The sequence below is a fragment of the Aquarana catesbeiana genome, linkage group LG06 (genome assembly GCF_042186555.1).
Source record: "Aquarana catesbeiana isolate 2022-GZ linkage group LG06, ASM4218655v1, whole genome shotgun sequence".
Classification (NCBI taxonomy): Eukaryota; Metazoa; Chordata; class Amphibia; order Anura; family Ranidae; genus Aquarana; species Aquarana catesbeiana.
This window is the reverse complement of record NC_133329.1, coordinates 416125246-416139205: the sequence shown is the minus strand read 5'-3', so window position 1 is coordinate 416139205 and position 13960 is coordinate 416125246. Positions and strand designations below refer to the sequence as shown.

Below are 13960 nucleotides of genomic sequence, written 5' to 3'. Positions count from 1 at the left end.
TGGTGTTTATCCTTCGCTCGGCCACGTCCCCGACATGTTTGGCTACACCTGTAGCTTAATCATGGGATAGGCCGCTCTAAACATCAATCTCCCCTTATATCTCCTCTTCTTTCTAATCAGCTGGGAGAGACTGAAGTGCGCATGCGCACCCTTCGTGTTATGCGCCTGCGCTTTCAGAGTGTCCCCGTGAGCGCAAACCCCCGCTGATCGCGGCTATCGGTAACTAGTTGATAGCTATTCATGTGGCGATATCAGACTGACACCCCCCTCTGTCTTATCACCATTATTTATGGCAACATTCCAGAGAGGTGGAACATCTGACAGCGCTGTAACAACCTGACATGTTTATCAAAAGTCTCTGAATGTGCTCAACATCTACTTATATGTCAATGTGTTCCAACACATTATATAAAATGTTATACAAAAACAATCAATTCAGTTATTATTACCATAGCCTATTGATAATTAAAAATTAAATATTAAACATTAAGTATCCGCAAAATGAATATATGACATAAAAACGTATGAAATAAATAAAATAAATGGAGCAAATGGAAGTGGCTGGTAAAGATTACCATAAAATAATAAAATCAGACTTCTCTAATCTAATTTTAGGTAAATCTTAAATTATTTATATTAATTCTATAAGAAAAATTATTTTTCAATTAATTTTAATTATTTTTAAATATTTTTAAAATTATTTCTAAAAATTATTATTAAAATTATTTTCAAAATTAATTTTATATCATAAAAATTGTATAACATAAAAATATTCCTAATATGCATACATGTAAAGTGACCCTCACTCCAAATAATGACATAACTGTAACCTATTGGTTCCTATGCATGAATTGCAATATCTGGAGTGTCTACTAACAATGCTCTTCCTTACAATTAAATTAATTGTACTATTAATCATTATGATAAAAACATTAAAAAACATATTTAAAACAAATATTAGGCATATATTAGGCAAATCTTCCATACAGAGTGGGTGCGTAACATTTAAAGAGGGATCCTACACTCATCTTCTGTCGGACATACAGAAATTAATTGGTCAACTAAACATCGTTAATAAAACAATTAAGGTCTAATTCTATATTGAGTCCTCTCGGGGTAAGACTTTTAAAAAGGAATATCCATTCCGTTTCTCTACGTGACAGATCTCTTACCCTATTAGACCCCCTCCAGGAGGGATATACCACATCGATGCCACAAAATTGTAGCAGAGATGGGTCCTGTTGGTGTTTATCCCTGAAATGCATAGATACACTGTGGTACTTGTACCCATTTTTGATGTTGGTCAAGTGTTCGCTAATACGAATCTTCAACTGCCTTTTGGTTCTACCAACATAATACAAACCACAGGGGCACCACATCAGGTAGACAACATGTGTGGTGGTACATGTACTGAATTCCTTAATCTCGAACCTATCACCTTCTCTGTTGGTGACACTTGTAATCCCTCTATTACTAACCTTCACCGTTTTACAACAGACACACTTTCTACAACAAAAGAAACCTCTAAAATTAAAGGACAAAGACCTTGGATTTGGTGGATCTAAAATCTTTTTCACTATTTGGTCTCCTATGCTTGGGGCCCTCCTATATATAAATCTCGGTTGGGCTGGTAGTATTTTTCCCAAATGTTTATCCTTACAGAGGATATACCAGTATTTTCTATAGATATTTTCAATCTCTTTGTACTGGCTATGGAACCCAGATATGAAACTTAACTGATGTTGGGTGTCTCCTCTTTGTATCTCTTTTTCCTTCAAACATTGTTCCCTAGGGATTTTGGCTATTTCTTGTGCAATTTTGGTTAGTGCATCTTTCTTATACCCCTTTTGGATGAATTTCTCCTTCAGAACAATCGATTGAACCAAATAATCTTCCATCAAAGTACAATTCCGACGGATTCGCAATAATTGGCCCTTCGGAATATTTTTTATCCAAGATGGATGGTGTCCACTGGCCACAGTTTTTAACATCCCATTCACTTTCTCTATAGTGACATCTAAAAAGTTGATTGTTTTATCACTTATCTGGTATTCCAATTTAATATTGTTTGTGTTCCTGTTTAATTGTTCCAGAAATACTTCCAACGATTCCTTAGATCCCTCCCATATTAGCAAAATATCATCAATAAACCTTCGATAGAAAATCAATTGGGGTCTGTTGATGTTGAACACACGCCTATCCTCCCATTCGGACATAAACAGGTTGGCGAGGCTGGGGGCATATTTTGCCCCCATTGCCACGCCAACCTGTTGGGAGAAGAACTGTCCATCAAACCAAAAGTAACTGTGGGACATGCAGAAATCTAGTGCATGTCCCACAAATTTCCTCTGTACAAATGGGATATCATCCCGCTTGCTGAGTGCCCAATTCAGGGCCAATGCCGCATCTTCATGTCGTATGTTAGTGTACAGAGAAGCCACGTCAGCTGTCACCAAGTAAGATGTTAAAGCAGGGTCCAACCTTACTGGTTCCAACAAACGTAGTAAGTCTGAAGTGTCCTTCAGATAGGCTTTTGTTGTCTTCACACTGGGTTGTAAAAATGTATCTAAGTATTCGCCAAGCCTTGCAGTTACTGATCCAATTCCATTTACTATGGGTCGTGGAGGTGGGTGCTGGGTATTTTTATGCACTTTAGGCAGCGTATATATCACTGGTATACGATTGGCGCTTGGTACGAGATATCTTTTCTCTTTGGGGTTTAGGGCCTTCAGCCCAAATCCCCATTCCACTAATGCCGCCAATTGAACACTGTATGAGTCCGTAGGATCTGATTTCAACTTCTTATATGTATTTTGATCACTTAACAACTCCACCAGTTGTTCATGATAAAATTGCTTGTCCATAATTACCACCCCTCCACCCTTATCAGCTGGACGAATAATAATGTTTCTCCTATTTTCCAAGGAATCTATTCCCTCCTTAATATAATGTGGGTTCACCCCTTTCTTGACCGGGAGTTCCTCAATATCTCTCAACACCAGGTTTTTAAATACCTCCACAAAATGATTATTTTGAATTTGAGGGTTGAAAATGGATTTGTTCTTTAGGCCACTATCTATGTTAGCTGGAACCAGCGAAGCCCTCATTCTTGCTTCTACCGGATGGACTAGGAAATGTTTCTTTATGTTCATCGAACGAATGAACTTATGTGTATCAATATACACCTGAAATGTATTCATTCTTTTTTTCGGTGCGCATTTAAGGCCTAAATTTAAGATATTCATTTCCTTATGGTCCAACGTGACTCCACTCAGATTATAAATCCCCGTATTCACATGTCCCTCGACCGTTTTTTTGGGTTGCTTTGATCTTCCTGCCCTGCATCCTCTCCTTCTTTTTGTGGGGGCATTATATTCATATTTTCCAAGTGCAGGGGTCCAGGCCTTCCTCCCCCTCTCTGTTGTTTTGTTCGGGGGTATCCTCTCGGCGTACCTCGTTTCCCTCCCCTCCCCCGTTGTCCTAAAAAAGAGTGGTTATATGACTGTGAGTCATAATAGCCTTCCTCTTCCAACCCTGTATATCTGTTATACAGTGGGACTCCATTGTTTATTTCCGAATATTGGTTCGGTGGGGGGTGATGTCTCCATTGATGGTATTCCTGTGGAGGATTGTATCCTCGTGGACCCTCGTCTCTATATGGTGATAGATAATTATAGCCCCCCATTCTTTGTGGGGTATTACTCCTGTAAGGTCTAGGTGTTTGGTAGTTGTGATCTCCCCTTCCTTGTCGTACTGGTCTAGGAGAGTATCCATATCCACCATTATAATTCGTGTTCCTCACTAGGTTCTCCCCATTCTGGATGGTGCTAGTGGATCCCTGTTCATTCTTTTTCACCATAATTTTTTGTCCACTTTTCTTCTGGGTAGGTTTGGGTTGGGATTTCTTCACTGTGGGTTCTACCTCCTGACTAGAGTCTCCAATAGTAACTTCTTGGTCCCCACTATTCACACTCTGCCAAGCATATATCCTATTCGTCTTAAAATCATTCAAATCCCTAGCGAATTTCTTCACCTTCTTTTTTTGGGTTTCACAATCTACTTTCTCTATCTTCTTCTTCATATAAGAAGGTGAAGAAATTCGCTAGGGATTTGAATGATTTTAAGACGAATAGGATATATGCTTGGCAGAGTGTGAATAGTGGGGACCAAGAAGTTACTATTGGAGACTCTAGTCAGGAGGTAGAACCCACAGTGAAGAAATCCCAACCCAAACCTACCCAGAAGAAAAGTGGACAAAAAATTATGGTGAAAAAGAATGAACAGGGATCCACTAGCACCATCCAGAATGGGGAGAACCTAGTGAGGAACACGAATTATAATGGTGGATATGGATACTCTCCTAGACCAGTACGACAAGGAAGGGGAGATCACAACTACCAAACACCTAGACCTTACAGGAGTAATACCCCACAAAGAATGGGGGGCTATAATTATCTATCACCATATAGAGACGAGGGTCCACGAGGATACAATCCTCCACAGGAATACCATCAATGGAGACATCACCCCCCACCGAACCAATATTCGGAAATAAACAATGGAGTCCCACTGTATAACAGATATACAGGGTTGGAAGAGGAAGGCTATTATGACTCACAGTCATATAACCACTCTTTTTTAGGACAACGGGGGAGGGGAGGGAAACGAGGTACGCCGAGAGGATACCCCCGAACAAAACAACAGAGAGGGGGAGGAAGGCCTGGACCCCCGCACTTGGAAAATATGAATATAATGCCCCCACAAAAAGAAGGAGAGGATGCAGGGCAGGAAGATCGAAGCAACCCAAAAAAACGGTCGAGGGACATGTGAATACGGGGATTTATAATCTGAGTGGAGTCACGTTGGACCATAAGGAAATGAATATCTTAAATTTAGGCCTTAAATGCGCACCGAAAAAAAGAATGAATACATTTCAGGTGTATATTGATACACATAAGTTCATTCGTTCGATGAACATAAAGAAACATTTCCTAGTCCATCCGGTAGAAGCAAGAATGAGGGCTTCGCTGGTTCCAGCTAACATAGATAGTGGCCTAAAGAACAAATCCATTTTCAACCCTCAAATTCAAAATAATCATTTTGTGGAGGTATTTAAAAACCTGGTGTTGAGAGATATTGAGGAACTCCCGGTCAAGAAAGGGGTGAACCCACATTATATTAAGGAGGGAATAGATTCCTTGGAAAATAGGAGAAACATTATTATTCGTCCAGCTGATAAGGGTGGAGGGGTGGTAATTATGGACAAGCAATTTTATCATGAACAACTAGTGGAGTTGTTAAGTGATCAAAATACATATAAGAAGTTGAAATCAGATCCTACGGACTCATACAGTGTTCAATTGGCGGCATTAGTGGAATGGGGATTTGGGCTGAAGGCCCTAAACCCCAAAGAGAAAAGATATCTCGTACCAAGCGCCAATCGTATACCAGTGATATATACGCTGCCTAAAGTGCATAAAAATACCCAGCACCCACCTCCACGACCCATAGTAAATGGAATTGGATCAGTAACTGCAAGGCTTGGCGAATACTTAGATACATTTTTACAACCCAGTGTGAAGACAACAAAAGCCTATCTGAAGGACACTTCAGACTTACTACGTTTGTTGGAACCAGTAAGGTTGGACCCTGCTTTAACATCTTACTTGGTGACAGCTGACGTGGCTTCTCTGTACACTAACATACGACATGAAGATGCGGCATTGGCCCTGAATTGGGCACTCAGCAAGCGGGATGATATCCCATTTGTACAGAGGAAATTTGTGGGACATGCACTAGATTTCTGCATGTCCCACAGTTACTTTTGGTTTGATGGACAGTTCTTCTCCCAACAGGTTGGCGTGGCAATGGGGGCAAAATATGCCCCCAGCCTCGCCAACCTGTTTATGTCCGAATGGGAGGATAGGCGTGTGTTCAACATCAACAGACCCCAATTGATTTTCTATCGAAGGTTTATTGATGATATTTTGCTAATATGGGAGGATCTAAGGAATCGTTGGAAGTATTTCTGGAACAATTAAACAGGAACACAAACAATATTAAATTGGAATACCAGATAAGTGATAAAACAATCAACTTTTTAGATGTCACTATAGAGAAAGTGAATGGGATGTTAAAAACTAAGGTGTACTTCAAACCGACGGATCGCAACAGCTATTTGTCTGTGGCCAGTGGACACCATCCATCTTGGATAAAAAATATTCCGAAGGGCCAATTATTGCGAATCCGTCGGAATTGTACTTTGATGGAAGATTATTTGGTTCAATCGAATGTTCTGAAGGAGAAATTCATCCAAAAGGGGTATAAGAAAGATGCACTAACCAAAATTGCACAAGAAATAGCCGAAATCCCTAGGGAACAATGTTTGAAGGAAAAAGAGATACAAAGAGGAGACACCCAACATCAGTTAAGTTTCATATCTGGGTTCCATAGCCAGTACAAAGAGATTGAAAATATCTATAGAAAATACTGGTATATCCTCTGTAAGGATAAACATTTGGGAAAAATACTACCAGCCCAACCGAGATTTATATATAGGAGGGCCCCAAGCATAGGAGACCAAATAGTGAAAAAGATTTTGGATCCACCAAATCCAAGGTCTTTGTCCTTTAATTTTAGAGGTTTCTTTTGTTGTAGAAAGTGTGTCTGTTGTAAAACGGTGAAGGTTAGTAATAGAGGGATTACAAGTGTCACCAACAGAGAAGGTGATAGGTTCGAGATTAAGGAATTCAGTACATGTACCACCACACATGTTGTCTACCTGATGTGGTGCCCCTGTGGTTTGTATTATGTTGGTAGAACCAAAAGGCAGTTGAAGATTCGTATTAGCGAACACTTGACCAACATCAAAAATGGGTACAAGTACCACAGTGTATCTATGCATTTCAGGGATAAACACCAACAGGACCCATCTCTGCTACAATTTTGTGGCATCTATGTGGTATATCCCTCCTGGAGGGGGTCTAATAGGGTAAGAGATCTGTCACGTAGAGAAACGGAATGGATATTCCTTTTTAAAAGTCTTACCCCGAGAGGACTCAATATAGAATTAGACCTTAATTGTTTTATTAACGATTTTTAGTTGACCAATTAATTTCTGTATGTCCGACAGAAGATGAGTGTAGGATCCCTCTTTAAATGTTACGCACCCACTCTGTATGGAAGATTTGCCTAATATATGCCTAATATTTGTTTTAAATATGTTTTTTAATGTTTTTATCATAATGATTAATAGTACAATTAATTTAATTGTAAGGAAGAGCATTGTTAGTAGACACTCCAGATATTGCAATTCATGCATAGGAACCAATAGGTTACAGTTATGTCATTATTTGGAGTGAGGGTCACTTTACATGTATGCATATTAGGAATATTTTTATGTTATACAATTTTTATGATATAAAATTAATTTTGAAAATAATTTTAATAATAATTTTTAGAAATAATTTTAAAAATATTTAAAAATAATTAAAATTAATTGAAAAATAATTTTTCTTATAGAATTAATATAAATAATTTAAGATTTACCTAAAATTAGATTAGAGAAGTCTGATTTTATTATTTTATGGTAATCTTTACCAGCCACTTCCATTTGCTCCATTTATTTTATTTATTTCATACGTTTTTATGTCATATATTCATTTTGCGGATACTTAATGTTTAATATTTAATTTTTAATTATCAATAGGCTATGGTAATAATAACTGAATTGATTGTTTTTGTATAACATTTTATATAATGTGTTGGAACACATTGACATATAAGTAGATGTTGAGCACATTCAGAGACTTTTGATAAACATGTCAGGTTGTTACAGCGCTGTCAGATGTTCCACCTCTCTGGAATGTTGCCATAAATAATGGTGATAAGACAGAGGGGAGTGTCAGTCTGATATCGCCACATGAATAGCTATCAACTAGTTACCGATAGCCGCGATCAGCGGGGGGTTTGCGCTCACGGGGACACTCTGAAAGCGCAGGCGCATAACACGAAGGGTGCGCATGCGCACTTCAGTCTCTCCCAGCTGATTAGAAAGGAGAGGAGATATAAGGGGAGATTGATGTTTAGAGCGGCCTATCCCATGATTAAGCTACAGGTGTAGCCAAACATGTCGGGGACGTGGCCGAGCGAAGGATAAACACCACGTACTAGTGACAGGAGGAAGCAAGGTCTGAGGTTAACCTATTGGGGAAACGGTGGATCCATCGGACAGGCAAGCGAGGAGAGGGTGAGAGAGACTTCTTGCACGCCAGCTGTGGTAGGGTCCGCCGTGACCGCATACCCCCTAGGAAAGCTTATCCAGATTGCTGTGTTGGTATTGCTGTTTACAGATTGCCATGGAATTTGCTGTGCTGTTTTATTGTTTTTACAATGTGAGTGGTTTTCTTGGAGTGTAATTTGAAGAGTGTGTTATTAAAAGTTTACGGTATCACACTATTGGGAGTTCTCTTTCATTTACATATGGAACGCATCCCTGGATGGATTACACTTATCCCTTACTGGTAGCCTGGGAACGCCTATACTTTACAGCCTCACACGAAAGTGGAGGCATAAGGTGCTGGTGAGAGACTGTCTATTGGGAGAGGAAGCACTGGACACATAGGTGTGGTGGAAGGATTAACTACACTTCAGGAATATAGAGGACTTGCAGTGGCACAGTTGATGTTTTTGATCACGATCACGGACATTTTTGCACACGAGTATTTTTTATAGATTGTTTTTTAGTCACACAATCATTGTGTGGCATTTAACTATTTGGTTTTTAATATTATACACTGTGTATATTCCACGATTGTATAGGGATTGACACATTTGATTATAAGTATTGTTAACACTGAGTCACTTGATGTACTGTGTTTTATATGGTGTTTTTATTTCATTTGGTTTATTATTTTATGTGTATATATTCATTTAATATACACTTGTGTGTTCACTAGATTAGGTCACTCACTGTAAAAGGTGGGAATATAATATTCATATTTTCTTTAGAGATAGCGCCACGTTTTAAATTTTCACGTAGGGTGTAGTGCACCATTGTCACGTTATAAATTTTTAACTTTTTGCACAGTTTATACTTATTAAGTGGCAGCTATAGGGAGACTATACCAACCAATGATAATCATCATTTAGGTTGATTTTCCGAGGCGCAGTGGTGGTCAACTAAGTATAGGGTGGCCAATATACCTAGGAGTACCGTTTATTGAACTATCTAAGTTCAAAGTACTTTTGTCCATAATCACCAATAAAACTGTTTATCCACTGTGGTAATGAAATAGACAACATCATCTTTTCCGGGCCTGCAGATAACCACTTTGTCAGCATAGATGTGCCGACCGAAGTTCCAGTGCATAAAACATCCACTAAAACGTTCATCCATTTTAACAGAACATCCAGTCTTTCGGAAAGGCCTAGGCACAGACAAATAGTTCCAAACAGCTTCACTGTACCAAAGTTCCCGGTTAAGTTCAATCACTTGCATTATATCCTGAGGGACATATGGGAACTCCAAACCATACTTCGCAGCCACACGCTTGTTTAACATTCCCTGCAAACGTACCCCACAGATTTATAACTGATAACATCAGGTTAGCTTCCAACATAATTCAGGATGCAAATCAGACCTCCAGGAGACTCTTCATGCTCAGCCTTGACATACATAAGGCGTTTGATAGCGTCTCCTGGAACTACCTTTCCATCCTGCAACGTATGGGCTTCTGCAACGAATTCTTACATGGGTTCCATGCCCTCTACATTAATCCCAAAACTCACATTAAGATCCCGGGCTGTTACTCTGAATTTTTTCCAGTAGGTCGGGGCACTAGACAGGGGTGTCCACTTTCCCCCCTGATTTTCGCCCTTGCCCTGGAACCCCTAGCCATCGCCATACTCATCAACCAAGATATCTCAGGGTATACCAAAGGTGCCTCTACATACAAATTTTGCATGTACGCGGACGATGTCCTCATGTTCTTAACCAATCCCCTCATCTCCCTCCCTAATCTTCTACAGACCCTGTCAAATTTTGCTGGAGTCTCTGGTCTCAAGATCAATGTCACAAAATCGGTGGCCCTACCGGTGGGATTTTCTCCACCGGAACTCCAACATCTTAAAGACACCTTTCATTTTATGTGGGCAGATACCCACCTATCTTATCTGGGCATCTGTCTGACGGGAGAGTTCAGCAAACTTTTTGAATTTAACTACCCTCCTATGATCTCCAAACTGAAAAGAACTCTGAAAATGTGGTCCCAGCTTCACATCTCATACATGGGTAGAATTACAGCCCTCAAAATGGTGATCCTCCCCAGGTTACTCTATCTTTTTAGATCCCTCCCAATTAGAGTTTCCAAATCCTATCTAATAACCCTTCAAGCACAACTTAATAAATTTATTTGGCAAGACAAACCCTCCAGATTTGCTAGGGACACCCTTTACCGTTCTGCTAAAAGTGGGGGATTGGGGGTCCCTCGAATTTGGCTTTACTACCTAGCCAGCAGATATGCTCAACAAGCCCAATGGAACATTCGAAATTCCAAGGTCCCGTGGGTCAAATTTGAACAAGACTCTATTTCTCCCCTATTTCTCCCTGGGATAATGTGGTCCTCTATCCCCTCCCTCCCAGATATTTCCTCTAAAAATATGGTTGTGTCCCTGGGGTTAAAACTTTGGAACTCATATAAATATAGATTCAACCTCTCTACTCAGTCCCCTCAGGGAGCTTCCTTTCTCGGTGACCCTAGATTCCCTCCAGCTTACTACCACCCGGAGTCATTTCAAGAATGGACACAACACAATCTAATCACTTTGGGCGATTTCCTGGTTAACTCCAAATTCACCACATTTTCGTAATTAAATGCCCGATTCAATATTCCAGACAGGGAATTCTATCGTTTCCTTCAGATACGTCACTTTTTTCAACAACATTACCCCACCCCTTCAGTGGTGGACACGACCCTATATGAGGATCTGTGCCGTGAGGCCCCCCGTCAGCGGGGCCTTATCTCACAGATCTATAAACTTTTGGAAACAGCCGAAGATGTCCCGTCCCTGAAATACAGGTCTCAATGGGATCAAGAACTAAACCTAGATCAGGATGCTATAGACTGGGAAAGAGGTTGGTTAAATATACGCAAATGCACCAAATCCCTAGCCATTAGGGAGACAGCTATAAAACTCACGACAAGATGGTACTATACCCCATCCTGTATCCACAAAATATACCCACAAACTTCTCCTAGATGTTTCAGGGGGTGCACACTTTTGGGTTCATACATGCACATTTTCTGGGACTGTGAAAAACTTCAACCTACCTGGAAAGAAGTCTTGAAACTGGTGGATAGACTGGTGGGTCACCCCATCAGTCTCACTCACCTTCACTGCATTTTCTTTCAAGACATCCCTGAAATACCAAAACCTCTCTTGAGGTTAATTCACTCAATCTGTATAGCTATGATCTGGTGCACAGCTCTTCACTGGAAGTCCGCTGCTGTCCCATTCGCACAAATTATTTCATGAATTGATTGTATGATGATATCCGAGAAAATATTCCACACCTTACATGACTCTATTCCTGCATATAATGCCAAATGGAATCCATGGTTCTTACTAAGGCTTCAAGATTGAGTGCTCCTGACCAAAATTGTTGTTTCTAGTTTGATTTTTCTTTATTCTTTTTTTTTTAGTTTTATAATTATTACACACCCAACCTTTTAGGGTATAATTTCTCCTTTTGGTACTTTGTGTAATTCAGGAGAATATCAAGTTTAATAAATGGTCCTTATTGTGACAGATCACTCTGTACTTGTATCCTCATGACATATATTTTACCCTGAAGGTATTGAATATTCTCATTTTCAATGTATGTGAACTCTTCCTTTTTCTTTAATAAAATCTTTTGAAAACAAAAAAAACGTGTAAGTTTGGGTAAAGGTCTGTTTTTTTCCTATACCAGGAGGCACACAGGAATCCAATGATTTGCTCACCATAGACCCAGCCGGTGTCTGTAGTGAACTAGTAACTTTCGATAAAGTCTCAGTAACAGTACTGTGCGGCTCCACACAGGGTGACGTCTTCCCAGAACTCAGGGCTGTCCATTCAGGGAAAGTCATAGCAGAGGCAATATCTTCACCTTGTGACAATAGCAGCTCTTGTGACATAGTCTCAAATAGGCCATCATCACCGGAAACATCCGACATGGATTCTATTTCCGAATCTCCCAACTCTTCTGCTGGCAGATATTTATTTACAGTCCTGGACACATTCCCCAACAGTGGCTTACCTGTTCCTGACGTGGACTCTGGTAGCTCCGGTTCAGGTAACCTCTGAGGTAGGCCTCGACCACGGCCTCGGGAAGCCTTCACATATCCCACCTTCCTCTGGACAGGTACAACAGGGATAGGTGTAGTGGACGCAGAAATCAAAGCAATGGCTCCTGATGAGACGGCAACAGCAGTGTCTCTCTCCGGAACATTCTCAGTAACAACAGGCGAAGTGGCGGCCTGTTGCTCTCTCTCCGTAGCGATAGCACCTTCTACTGTGACGATACCTGTTGCCCAATCCATCCGATAAGCATGGGGCGACATGGTAGGTTGCTCCACCACAAACAAGTACTCTCCACATTTCGGACATCGGCCAAATGGACGAAGATGCACGGCCAGTCCTTCACATCGATGGCAGATAATGCCCAGTCCCTCAATATCTCCTGAGGTATACAGGACAAACCTCCCCTGCGGCTTCAAACGAACACCAGTATCTGTGAGCAGGGTTCTGGTCAGCACAGTATTCAACACTGTGCTTGTAGGAAACATTCTCGGTCCCATAATTGGCTGCATCGCCGGAAAAGACATAGCCACACTCTGATCTTCTCAGCATGATCACGAGGCTTCTCTTTTTTTCTCTGGCGCCAAACACACACACGCGTCCCACGCGGTAGCAAGTAGGGTAGGCTCCTCCCACTTGTTCTTCTGATCACGTAGCTCCTGGGCTTTTACTGGCGCCTGCCACCTACGGACTCAGAAATAAAGTCCTGCAGCTTTAACCCCTTCTCTTCTTGTAAAATTTTGACAAAGTCCAGCTCTCCCGGTGAAACACTTCTCTGGGTTGCGAGAATTGACAGTCAACAAATCCCGGACGTGCCCCCACATGTAGCAATAATTCTCGGTGGAGCTGCTGATTTAAGCGGGCTTGTTACCTTCATTTTCCTTCCCTCTGTTTCACCGTCACAGGGTCTAGGGTTCCGTTGAGTTTACCTCCGGACGATATAAGCACCAACACTTGAGTACGTTTTCAATGCTTTATTGAACAAATAATGAAGAAAGTAGCAGGAAAGAGGCAGGAGGGAAACTGCAGGGGAAACTCAAATACCTTTCTGTAGGATTCTTGACAAATGTCCTTTAGAGTTGAATAGTAGAATGCGCTCCCCTTGTGGGATTCAATCTTTGCTCGCCTGGATAGGTTTCTCTCACTTGCCTAGCAGCCAGTACGCAGCACGAAAAAAGTCTCTGCCACAGACTTGATTGGAACAAAACCCGTACGATCCTCTGCCACAGGATGTATTGGTATTGCGGCGAATGTCAGACACAGTACTTGGACCTCTAAGCCAACCTGCAGTACTATGCAGTAAGATTACTTCAGCATACGTCCTCCAACCGAGTCACCAGGCCCCTCTCCAGACCAGCACTCTGCATGATCCTTCCATGACGGGTCCTCCCCTGGGATCTCCTCGGTTGTCCAGCTTCTTCACTCTGGATAGACAGCTCAGGACCGTTCCTCGGCTGCTGTGGTAGGCCCCAGACAAGCCTCTGGGCCCACCCACGCGTCGCAGCGGCTCAGGCCTCCGGAACGGAGGACCACGAGGTAGCTCTCTAATGATTACCTGTCGGCCAGGAGGGCCAGCGGGTGGCTGTAAAACGACCCTAAAATATGGCGTCTGTCCCATAAA

General features: G+C 41.3%; 2 protein-coding genes across 2 annotated transcripts in view; one reads left to right on the top strand and one right to left on the bottom strand.

The window, feature by feature from the left end:
• CEP70 (centrosomal protein 70) overlaps positions 1-13960 on the bottom strand; it is a 280741-nt gene that overhangs the window by 249531 nt on the left and 17250 nt on the right. The window lies entirely within an intron of this gene.
• The window catches only part of LOC141147328 (protein mono-ADP-ribosyltransferase PARP9-like), a 127042-nt gene that overhangs the window by 100927 nt on the left and 12155 nt on the right, over positions 1-13960 (top strand). The gene's annotated exons all lie outside the window — the stretch shown is intronic.